The sequence below is a fragment of the Chrysochloris asiatica genome, unplaced genomic scaffold (genome assembly GCF_000296735.1).
Source record: "Chrysochloris asiatica unplaced genomic scaffold, ChrAsi1.0 scaffold00016, whole genome shotgun sequence".
In the NCBI taxonomy this organism is placed as follows: Eukaryota; Metazoa; Chordata; class Mammalia; order Afrosoricida; family Chrysochloridae; genus Chrysochloris; species Chrysochloris asiatica.
Window position 1 is genome coordinate 6,825,823 of NW_006408534.1, and position 13,581 is coordinate 6,839,403.

At 37.5% G+C, this 13,581-nt stretch overlaps 1 protein-coding gene across 1 annotated transcript in view; it reads right to left on the bottom strand.

Moving 5' to 3' along the window:
• LCLAT1 (lysocardiolipin acyltransferase 1) overlaps positions 1 to 13,581 on the bottom strand; it is a 301,927-nt gene that overhangs the window by 98,930 nt on the left and 189,416 nt on the right. The window lies entirely within an intron of this gene.

Consider the following 13,581-nt stretch of genomic DNA (forward strand, 5'->3'; position numbering starts at 1 on the left):
GACCACCATAGTATTTCTTGGCCACTCATCAAACCCTTTAAAACTCCTATCTAAACAGATACTTTTATAAGACAGGTAAAACTATCTGTTATCAGGCTTATCATCAAGTTTGTAAGTAAAGGCTTGTTACCAGGTCCTATACAAGTATTTTCCTTTAACACCTCCCTTTCTAAACACCACTGCTAGTTACAAGGTCAGCCCCATCTTTAAGCTGTGTATTTCAAAGGGAAAACAAGCAATGGCTGTTGAACAAAATCAACCTCACTGCTGAAGAAGGTTGTTCCAGGCAGACCTGTTTACATCACTGTCTAGTCCTCCCTGGACACAGTGACTATGCCCTGTGGGAGATTCCAGACTTAAGGTAGTTAGTTTCAATTGTTTAACAGCTTATAAAGCATGGAAAACTTGGCCCAAGCACAGTAAAGTAACCAAATGTTCTCTCTCATACATTTCACCTGGGGCTACGAAGAAGGCAAGGAACTCTGGTAGCATAGTGGTTATGAGTCAGGCTGCTAACCTCAAGGTCAATAGTTCGAAACTATCAGCAGTTCTGCAGGAGAAAGATGAGGCTTTCTGCTTCCGCTAGGATTTACAATCTTGGAAATCCTATACAGGGTCATTATGAGTTGGAACTGACTCTACAGCACACACCACCAAGGAGAAAACAAACAGTTGACATTATAAAGTGAAATGGATGGGCAAGATGCAGATACAGAGGCAGAAGTAGTTGAAGTAAGTTCAAGATGTCATGTTGTTTTTATGTGCCATCAAGTCGGTTCCAACCCATATAGCGACCCTATATAGGATTTCCGAGGCTGTAAATCTTTTTCAGAAGCAGAAAGCCTCATGTTTCTCCCAAAGTTAAATATAGCATACCATAATGGTGGTCTACAAACTCTTACTACCGCAGCACTTACAGATTTTAATAAAGAATTAAAGTCAGTTTTTGAATTTACAAGTTGGCACCGATCTATGAATCCACGTCTTGGACATTACAAGAGTCCATTTCCTTTACTGCCATGTGTAACTTTATAATACACTTTCAGTTTTTGAGCTAGGACGGATGAGTGGTGGTTCGCTGCAAACAACACTAGTAAGAAATAGCTTTCGTCATTTGGTAAATCCAGTAGTACATTAAGAATATGCTGAGTGGTTATAAAATCATATGCTGAAGATTTAAAACAAAATTGCAGAAATTAGTTTGCTTTAACTCATTCTAAACTATAATTGTTGTTGTTAGGTGCCATCGAGTCAGTACTGACCCACAGTGACCTTATGCACAGCAGAAGGAAACAGTGCCCAATCCTGGGCCAACCTCACTACCATTGCCACGCTTGAGTCCATTGATGCTGCCACTTGACCAATACATCTCATTGTGGGTCTTCCTCTTTTTCTCTGACCCTCCACCTTACCAAGCATGATATCCTTCTCCAACTACTGGACCCTCCTGACAATATGTTCGAAGTATGAGAAACGCTGAATAACCTCATATGCACGCAAAAACTATAGTAATATATTCTACAAATTTAAATAAGCATGTATCAAAAACGAGTTTTGTATAGGTCTTGCTGATATCCATGCAATTTTTACTTATTACTATATTGTCAGTCATATCCACCAACACTGGACTTGATCCCAAACTGTGTCTTCTCACATATCTTTCCTCTCTCATCTGAGGACATTTAGGCCCACAATGCAATGTGATTGGCATTGTGGCTCTGCAATGAGACTGTCTGACTTAGTCATAGCTCTAACCAAATACCAGCTGTTCAGCCTTAAGCCTTTGTTCCTTATTTTCCCATAAGCAAAATAGGCATAATGTTGTAATAGTATTTACCCCATCAGGGTTATGTGAAATGTAAATAAGGTAAGGGTAATTCTTTAAGACAGTGTTCCATAGATAGCAACTATTACCATTATTATGATTATCAAGCTATAATAAAATCAAGGATCTTCTAACAAGGACCAAAAACTGTAGTAAAAGGTCTCATTCACAATAGAAAAACAAAAACGTACCAAAATAAACATTAAAAAATTGCAGGAGCCACATGAAGACAACTAAGAAACTGAGAAGAAACAGAGAGACAGATATACAGTGTTTCTGAACTCAACTCAGATGCCAATGACCTCCAATCTAGTGTTTTATTAGTTTCATGTAATTCTAGTCAAGACTCCAATGTCATGAAGTTATTTAATAATTTGACTATTTGATTCTGAAGATTATAATTATAAGAAGGTAGGAATATCCTAGACAATTCTGTAATAAAGGGATAAGCAGGAAAGACTTACACTTTAAACATGAAGCGTATTTTGAAACAAAATGATTGAATCATAGGTGTATATGAGGGGGCTTCAAGAAGTTCATGGAAAAATGGAACTAAAAGATACTGAAAATTTCCCACAAACTTTTTAAAGCCCCCTCATTGGCAAAAATAGAATGAAGAATGGAAAAAAATGCAAGGCTTAGAAAAGGGTGCTTGAATAAGTTAGAATTTAGTATATAACACTTACAGAATTCTAAATTAGTGGGTACACTTTTTCTATAACTTTTTTATTGAATTACAATAACACTAAAATATGTAGATATTGCAAAAATTAACTGTGCAGGTGTAGAACTTAATGAATTGTTACATACGTCTATAAACTCACCAGCAGCTACTTAGAAACCCCTATGAGTCTCTATGAGTCAGAACCGACTCGATGGCACTTAACAACAACAACATATGTGTGTGTGGCCATGTTGGGCCAGAAGGTGCCAACAACCAAGGAATGGCTATAGCTTATCAGGGACCCTCTCCTTCTAGCTGGGGGTGACTCGGTGGATCCGACGGAAACCAGGGAATATTAAGTCATTGCTGTGCATGGCCACCATATTAGAATGATGTCACACTGTTATATAACCTGTGAGTCATGTATGGAAAGATGCCTCCTTTGTTCTGTAGTAGTACTTAAGGACCTCCCCCATGTGAGGGGAGGGAGAACAGAGAAACAGAAGGGAGAATGGAGCAAACAGAGGGAGAATAAAGAGATGAAAGGAAGAGAGCCTGAGAAAGCTTTGAGAGCTAGAGAGGGAAAAAGGGCAAGAGACTACCTGAGACCCCTTCCCTTGCACCGACCACTGATTTGCTGAATAAAAGAATGAACCATCTCCTCACTGCACCTCGAGTGTTCATTTGACTGTCTGATCCAGTGAACCTGTTGAGGTGGGGTGCTGAGAAACCCTGATTTCCCACTCTTCAATAAGGCCACCAGCCAGACTATGATACAAAGCATTTCCAGCATCCTAATATGGGCCCTCTAAGTCAAGACTCCCTAAAACGAAAAGAAACCACTTTTATCACCATAAACCATATAAATGAATCACACAGTAGGTTCTTTTGTCTTTGACTGCTACTGAATAACATTTTGTCTACAAGATTCATCATGCTATTGTAATATTCCCTTCTTTGAATTACTGCTTAGTCAACTGTATGAATATATCACAATTTATGCTCTTGATGGAGATTTCTCCACCATTAAGAATAAAACATGAAGATTCTTATACCAATCTTTTTTTTTTAAGTTTTTATTGTGAATTGAGTGATAGTTTACATGGAAGAACACTGGTTTTGCACTCACTGTTTCATTGCAATGAGTACAATCTCCTCTGTGCATCATCATTCAACAGTATTTACTTCTAATCCCTGTTTTCTTTGGGGGGGTGGGGAGGGATGTACACAAAAACAGTAATATATAATAATTTAAACAACCAAAGGGCATATTCTGCAAGTCCCCCTCCCCCCAGCACACAATTTTTCTCTTTCCATGTGTCTAGAGTCCTCAGCTGCTCTCTCTCTCTCTCTGTCCTCATCTTTGCCTTCATCTCTGGCGTCACTGTTTCTTTGGATAGGGCTCCGCATTCCGTCCATGTGCTTCTCCCTTGTTCTAGGGTCCTCTGTTTCTGGAATGTAAGATTAACTACTCCCCCATTTTTGTTACAAAACTTCTATCTTTACAGTTGTGACAGTCGCTATTAGTCATGATATTATTCACTATTGAATCATAAGAATCTTATCCCCATCTCCTTTTATCAGACCTGTACAGACAGGATGAAAACTATTCAGTGGGGATTCTACCTTCCCCCCTGCACACTCTGAAACTAAACTCCCTCTTGAAAAGTTATAACCCAGTCACTTCATGCCTTTATCACCCCCTCATTTTAGGTAGCCAATGTCTAAGTTGCCCTTGCCCATCCCTATCTACCCTGTATACAGAAAGGATAGGATTGATACTTGATGTGAAGACTCCTTTCCTCTCAGTTGGTATTTTGAGCTACTACATCCATAAGTATAGATCAAATTCATCAAATTATATTTTACCTGTCATTGAGTATTCAAATCTGTTGAGTAATACAGTGCAGATAATTACTTCATATGGCTCTTCTACCCAAAGTTTTTGCCTTGCTAGACTGGGTATGAGAGGTAAGAGAAGATGCTGATACGATGATATGATTCAGTTGTGAGTGGTTAACAGCATTTGGAAACGAACATGGGCTTAATATGCGCTGCCTCAGAAGCAGGAACTGGGGATCTTACTACCAACAAAGAAGAATCAGGAGTGGAGAGTGCCCTTTGGACCCTGAGATCCCTGCACACTGAGCCTCCTTGACCCAGGGATAGAAAGCTGTGACACTGGAGGAGTGGCAGAGGAGGATCTGCAGCACCAAGAGCCTGAGCACCAGACACAGTGATGGGCATCCCAGCCTATAGGGCAAGTAAAGCTGAGAGACTTTGGGCATGAAGCTTGCCTACAGAGTGGGGTACCTCCAAGCTAGGTTTATTGACCCACGGAGCTAGAGCCAAGTGTCTTCAGATTGAGGCTTATATGGTGGAATGGTGTGCCCAGTTGGCATTTATCAGTAGCCCTAAAAGAACATTGTAATATTGCTTGAGCAGAGAGAGGCAGGCATGCATTATGGGCACAGCTAAGGACGGACTATCCAGACTGGAAGAACCCTGGAAGTGCCCTGAGCATTTCTGACCCTGCATTGTAACCTGCCACTTTCCCTAACAGTGAGTAGGTATCTGAGTTCTGTGTGGTCATGGCAATTAATTATCAAGCCTAGTTGAGTAGAGAGCTGTGAGAGTGATGGCATAGGTGGTTCCATTTTTCACAGCACCAGGAGTAGGTTCATGAATAATCAGCTACAGTAGATAATGCCAGCTGTTTCGCAGTGATTGTATTAGTCGACACTCCTTTCCATAATATACAAAGGGACTTAAAAAAGAAAAATTCCATTATCTTTTCATTCCATTTTCCATGGACTTTTTAAAGCTCCCTTGGTCTGAGAGCTCCAGTTGCTCTATCTAATATCTTCACCAACACTTGATCTTAGGAGTCCTTATCATTTTCACTACTGGGATTCAAGCATAGCAGTTTCCATTTTCATTTCCTAGGATGGATGTTGAGAAGCTTTTCATATGCTAAGCTGAGAAAGTACACCCACAAAGAAGATAGCCAGATGTTTTCTTTGCTCCCTTCCACCCTTGTTCTCTAGTGCCAGAATCAACACTTCTGTTTGATTTGGTATGGCCCAGAAGTTAGTAATATTACATGATGTGTGAAAATTATGAAATTCAGTGTGCATAAATAAAGCTTTATTGGAACTCTGTCACACCCATTGTTTATGCCTAAAAAAGTTCTGGAACAATTTCATTACCTTTTAATTCTGTTTTTTTCCACAAACTTTTTGACGCCCCCTCATATTGTCAATGGCTGCTTCTGTGTTACAATGGCACAGTGAAGTAGCTGCGGCAAACTGTATGGCCAGCAAGCCAAAAATATTTACAATCTGGGCCTTAATAAAAGTTTCCCTACCCCTAACTCTTGTGTATTGAAAATTGTATACCTCACTTTGTTAAATGATCCCCTAATTTTTTTCGCCCTTCCATCTTTGATAAACATTTAAACTACAATAATTTGATCAATGTTGATTGACCTACCAAGCAATCCTTCCCCAGCCAAAATGCAGGCTCTCCTTTAGCTTCCCTTCATAGATCTGAAGAAATCATCTAATGGTTCTAACATGCTATTATTAGTGTAACTAATACATTTATTAAGCTTCACAAAAACTTATTTAGACCTCACTTTAAGTTTGCAGATTTCTCTGCTTATCAATATTTCTTATATCCCTTCTTTTAGTATTACTCAAAAAAAAAAAATTTTTTTTTTAATGTCTGATTCTTTGCATGTATTTTTGTTCTCAATTTTGGATGCTCAAAACAGTCATTTTTCTGGCATTTATTTCATACTGTTATGAACTGATTAATGAGTAGTGGCTACAAGTTGGGCTGGTAACCTCAAGGTCAGCAGTTCAAAACTATCAGCTGTTCCATGGGAGAAAGATGAGGCTTTCTGCTCCCATAAAGATGAACAGCCTTGGAAACCCTGTACAGGGTTGCTATGAGTTGGAGAACAAGGATGGGAGGGAGCAAAGAAAACGTCTGGATATCTTCTTTGTGGGTGTACTTTCTCAGCTTAGCATATGAAAACTCATAGCATATAACCAACCAACCAAGCAATGAACTGATTACTGACAGTACAACTTACCATGTTATTTAAAATCATATACAACTTGTCTTTTTCATTGAAGGACTTTCTTTCTATAGCCTGGATTTCTCAGACAAGGGCTGTGAGTCTGGCAGGTTTATAGATAGAATCTGTGCATACTGGCATAGCTTTGCTATACTATCTTCTGCCTAAAATCCCATTTGCATTATCAGTATTGCCTTCTTGTAGCAGACATGAGTAATCCCTGAACATACTCTATTGTGAAAACCTAGTCCATAATATTAGAACCTAGCTTTCTAGAGTTCCATTCTTATATCAGGTTTCCAATTTTAGAACTGGCTTAAGAAAAACAGCAACAATGACATGAACGTTTAACATTATGCATTCTTTCTCAATAAAAAGTAAACTGTTTTTCATTTTGGTGTGATAGATATTAGTTCAGGTAATCATAAAAATCATCTGCATTACAGACCTAGTTGTACTCTAAAAACAGAACCTCAATGATAGTTTAAAATATATTACTGCTGTCCACATACTCATTAATTATGACACTAACTACAGCACTATGGATAAGACAACGAAAGTAGACAGTTAACATTGGAAAAGACACACAAACAGCTCCTTCAATATTATTTCTAATCTTCATAGGAGAAAGGGAACACAAACAGGGTAATGCTACAAGTAGGTGTCTATTAAATGAGAATGAATAAAAAGATGAACAGATGCAAACTTTACATAAACTGATTGTATCACAAATACTGTATTTACTTAGTGTGCCCTTGTGAACACAACGGTTATACAAAAAAAATTTTATAATTTAATTAGCAAGTACTTCTATTTCTTAGAATTTCACCTTCTGCAAGGCACTAAATGCTATACAAAGTTAGGGAATCTACCTTCCCTGAACTCACATTTTAAATTAGGTAATGCTTTCTACATCCCTCTTCTAAGATGATCAACTTCCATGGAGTTTCTGGCTTTTAAACATTGATTTTATGGCCTTGTTCCTCTAATAATCCATTTGTAGTATGCCTGTATCATTAGATTTCAAATGTGTCTGTGCTGAAAATACAAGATAGAAAGCAGAGTATAAAAATGAGCAAGCAATTAAATAATACTCTAAAGTAAATTTAATTCTAAACATGATTTCAAATATGAAAAACTACAAAATGGTGAAAAATTAGTAAAAATATATTTACTATAAATATCTCTAGACCTGACAAAGTTAGGTCAAAGATGATCATATCTACTTTCAGACAGTAGAAAGTACTGATTGACACTGAAGATGTATGTATTTATTGATACCTTTGGCTAGTAAGATTAGGCTGCTTCATCATTTTAGGTTTATGATAATATGAGATCAAAATGCATCTTCATATGGTGTGAGATTTACCTTTCAATCAGTTTTCTAGTTATCTCAGACATCTGTTAGAAAAGATCCCTAATTTATATGTATTAAACTTGTATCACAAAAATAACCTCTATCACTTCCTGGACAGGTATTGGGTTAAATGCTTTGGATGTACATTTTATCTATCAATCCTCAAAGTCAATTAACCTGACCCAGCAATTCCACTCCTAGATATCTACCCTAAAGACTTGAAAACACAGACTCAGAGAGTTGTACACCAGTGTTCTTTAGAGCACTGTTCACATTAACAAAAAGGTAGAAGCAATCTAAATGGCTGTCAATAGATGAAAAGATAAACAAAGTGTGGTACATATATAAAATGGAATACTACTCAGCCAGTAGGAAAAATGAAGTCTTGATACATACTACAGTATGGATGGAGCATGAAGGCATTATGCTGAATGAAATAAGTCAGCCACAAAGGGACAAGTGTTATGACTTATATAAAAAGATAAGACACAGCAAATACATAGAGACCAAAGTTAACTAGTGGTTATCCTGGTGTGGTGCTGTAAGATAAGCAATAGACTGCTAACTGCAAGGTCAGCAGTTCAAACCTACTAGCTGCTCTTCAGATACCCTATACAGGGTTGCAATGTGTCAAAACCGGCTCACAGGCACTAAACAACAACAACATGAACAGGAGAGAGGGAAGGAAAGGGGGGAGGTTAACAGTGATAGAAATATCACATTGACTATAGTAGGCTTGCACAATTGATTATAATCATTGCTATCAATAAGCTGTACATCTTAATTTAAATCTGTAAAAAGTTGAATTGGCAAAAGCTGTGTGAGATATATATATATATATATATATATATATATATATAACAAAGGCAGAAAAACCAAGTGTAGCTACTGAGGCTACTTAAGTACCACCAAAAACATCATAGAGTTTGGTCTCTTGGTTTGGAGGTTTACGGTCATGGATTCATGAAAGATCCCAGTTAATTAACTTAATAACATGTGTAGTGCTTCTGTTCTACCTCCTAGTTCAAGGAACAGTGTCCAGGATCTTAAAAGCTTGTGATTGGCCACCAAGCTACAAATGGTCTCTATTCATCTGGGACAACAGAGTCAGAGTAAGAGCAAGAACAGGAATAACTGGACTGTATGGCTAACTGCCTCCATGAACAATGCTTCCTTGGACATGAGACCAGAATGGATGGTGCCTGGCTACCATTGCTTAAACATTTTGATAAAAAGTCCATAGAAAAATGAATAGTGGTCAAAAGAAGGAAAATATACAACAGATTTTCAAATTCTTGTGGACTCCAGACTTCCTAGAGTTATGAAGGTTAAATGAATCTCAGAAATTAATGCCCTGAGATAATTTTTAAACCTTAAACTAAAAATACTCTCAGAAGTCTTCTTAAAAACAAACAATAGTTTAATTTAACTAGCAAAAAAAAAGCCTGCCATGAGCACTATGCTCTTTTAAGGTCCATTGTTGTTGTTGTTGTTAAGTACCACTGAGTCAGTTCGGACACATAGTGACCCTGGAGCAATTAAGGAGACTAGATAGGAACCTAAGAGGGCAGTGAATTTATGTTAATAAACAAAGAACAACTCAGAAAAAGAGGATGAGAATAGTTTACACAATTCACAGAATGTAATCAATGTCACTAAGCGGGGTAGAGGAAAAATTGTTGAATTGGTGTATGTTTTACTATGTATATACTTAACAACAAAAACAAAGTATGGTAACAAACAAGCAGACCAAATTCTGACTTGGAAGCTAAGTCATTTTCTCACAGTACAACTACACTGTAAGTCTGGCAATGACTCAGCTATTCTAATCCAGGTATTTATCCAAGAGAAACAAAACCTATGCCCATATAAGAACTCCTACATAAAGTTCAGAGCAGCTTTGTTTGTAATAGCAGAAATACCAGGTGACTTAATGAATAAATCATAGTATATCTAAATAATGGAATAAGTACAATCAATGCCCACAGAAACAGCAGTTGAAAAAATCAAATATGATGTATTTCAGTAGTGAAATATGCTGCAAAAGTCTTTAAAGTGCTAAAAAGCAAAGATGTCACTTTGATGACTAAGGTGCAACTGACTCAAGTCGTGGTAATTTCAATCACACAACACTTAACAACAACATATGCATGTCCAGTGAAAGCTGGACACTGAATAAGGAAAACGGAAGAGAACTGATGCCTTTGAACTGTGGTGCTGGTGAAGAATACTAAAAATACCACGGATTGCCAGAATGAACAAATCCATCATGAGGAAATACAGCCAGAACACGCCTTAGAAATGAGTATGGGAAAACCTTATCTAATATACTTTGGGTATGCTATCAGGAGAAAGCAGTACCTGGAGAAGGACATCATGCTTAGTAGAGGGTCAGTTAAAAAGAGGAAGACCCTCAACAAGATGACTGGTACAGCAGCTGAAATAATGGGTTCATGAAAAGTAATAATTATGACAGGATGGTGCAGGACCAAGAAATGTTTTGTTTTGTTGAACGCAGGTTGAGAGTTGGAATCTATTCACAAGTGTTTCAGAACAAAAAGCACTTGCGCAAAAACATTTCTTTAATCATTAAAATAGACTTTGAATTTTTACAGTGAGAGAACTGTACTGTATTGTTGTTGCTGTTGTTGAGTGCCGTGGAGTCGGTTCCGACTCATTGTAACCCTGCACAAGGTTTCTGAGGCTGTAAATCTTTACAGGAGCATTGCACAGGGCTGTATATATATAAATCTTTGCATTTTTCAAAAACAGAGTCAACATTTGTACACATAAATGAAAAATAAGAAATGACCAAGACAATGGGGGAGTCTAGGATAGAGTATCACCACTTGTCTATCAGTTTGTCATACTGTGGTGGCTTGCAAGTTGCTGTGATGCCATTGCTGTTTGAAATGGAGAAACTAAGGCAAATGGAAGAAATTAGAAAGTAACAGAGCTGAACAGAAGATTTCAAAGTGTAGCTTGAGAAGAAGTATGATCATGAGCTGTACAAAAAATGTGGAGTTAGAAAACCAAAAGGGAAAAACACACTCATCATTTCTTAAGCTGAAAGAACTGAAGAAAAACTTCAAGACTTGACTTGCAATATTTAAGGATTTTATGGGTAAAATATTTAATGATGCAGAAAGAACCAAAAGAAGGAATACACAGTTGCGTCACTATAAAGAAATGGCTGAAGCTCAACTATTTGAAGAGGTAGCATATGATGAAGGACCCACAGTGCTGAAAGAAGAAGTCCAAGCAGCACTAAAGACACTGGTGAAAAACAAGCCTCCAGGAATTGATGGAATACAAACTGAAATATTTCAATGTACTGAAAGTAGTGGAAGCGCTCACTCATCTATACCAAGAGCTCTGGAATGCAGCTACCTGGCCAACTGTTTAGAAAAGATCTATATTTGTGAGAATTCCAAAGAGAGGTGACCCAATGGAATGCAGAAATCACTGAACAATATCATTAATGTCACATGCAAGTAAAGTTTTTCTGAAAATAAATAAAATATAGTTGCAACAGTACATCGATAGGAAACTGCATAAATTCAAGCTGGATTCAGAAGACATGAAACAAGGGTTATCACTGCTGATATGGATCTTGGCTAAAAGCACAGAATATCAGGAAAATGTTTATTTGTGCTTTGTTGACTATGCAGAGGCTTTCAGCTATATGAACCATGACTAACTATGAATAACACTACCAAAAAAGGGTATTCCAGAATACTTAATTGTGCTCACTAGGAACCTGTACATAGACCAACAGGCAGCTGTTTGAACAGATTAAGGGGATACTATAACTGGTTTAAAATCAGGAAAGTATGCATTAGGGTTGTACCCTTTCACCATACTTATTCAGTGTGTATGCTGAGCAAATATTCCAAGAAGCTGGACTATACAAAGAAGAATACGGCATCAGGATTGGAGGAAGACTCATTAACAATCTGTGATATGAGGATGGTATAGTTTTGCTTCCTAAAAGCAAAGAAGACTTAAAATACTTACTGATGAAAATCAAAGACCCAAGCTTTCAATATGGATTGCATCTCAATGTAAAGAAAAAACAGATCCTCACAACTGGACCATTAAGTAACATTATGATAAACTGAGAAAAGATAGACGTTGTCAATGACTTCATTTTTCTTGGATCTACTATCAACACTCATGGAAGCAGCAGTCAAGAAATCAAATGATGTATCGCTTTAGTGGCAAATATGCTACAAAAGACCTCTATATAAAGTGTTCAAGGGCAAAGATACCAGTTTGAGAACTAATGTATGCCTGACCCAAGCCATGGCATTTTCAGTTGTCTAATACGTGTACGTCTGGTGAGGCACTGCAAGATCAGCACCAAATTGCAATTCAAAGCCATCAGCTTCTCCTTGGAAACCCTACACAGGGTTGCTATGAGTTGGAAGAGATTTGATGGTAGTTAAAAACAATAATGATGTATATAATACATGCAACAGCTAAAGTGATGTTTTTTGAAGTGTTGTCTTTCTCTTTAAAAAATCTGAGATTTAGTCCACAAGTGAAATGACAACAGAGGGTACTAGAATCAAATGATCTAAAGCAATTAGAGTTAACAAGCAAATTGATCATAAGGTACATTAGTTCCAGCTGCCTAATACCTTTTACAATGATTGCAAATTACCGTTTTCAAAGTTGGTGCAAAAGTGATCGCTGTAACATTTATTTTATTTGTGCTTCCCAAATAAATACAAAGCAGACTCAAAACCCTAGTTTCCCAACCCTCAAATTCTACTGCTTCTTCCTAAAATCACTATAAACATTATTTTGAGATGATTTTTAGAAATAATTATTAATTTAGGCACAGAGATCACTCCACTCTTCCATAGACCTGAGAGCACTGAAAGCCATAAAAGCAATAAGCCTCAGAGCTCACATGTGGAATGCCTACGAGGTGAAGGCAATGCAAACCTGACTGAGGTATCAGAGATGGCACATAATGTAAGTAGCTAGCTGTATAAATCTCAGGAACTGGTTGATAGGATAACCTTAAAGCTCAAAGCCCTGCAAAAGAAATTCAACTTTCATACATCTCAGCGCTTGGCTTTCATAAGAAGTCAGCTAATGCATGCATTTAAAACAAAAGCATCATTCAAGTTACTTAGATCTCAATGCAATCCTAGAAAGAAGTATAATTCTGATAAACTGCCTGAAATGTAAATTAACTTATTTTTTGTTCTATCAGGAATGCCAAACTCACAAATATGAGATATTTGCTGAAAACACCCCTAAGAATGCCATACTCACAAAAGATACTTGCTGAAAACACACCTATGAATGTGGTGGAATACTGTTGTTACTGTTAAACGCAGTCAAGTTGGTTCCAACTCACAGTGACCCTGTATTGGGTTTACAAGGAGTGGGTGAACCTAAAGAACTAGATGGCACCCAGCTACCACTACCAACTTCTCTGAAAGGGACCACATTAAAAAGTTCTGGACTGAATGGGATACAATATAAAACAAAACTCAAAATTATTGAAAAAGAGAACAAACAAGACGGCGGATCGGGTGAACGTATAGCAGAGAGCTCCGCCAACAACAACACAGAATACCCGACCAAGCAGGCTCAGGGGATGGTCCCAGAACTCTGAACCACATATAAAGGAA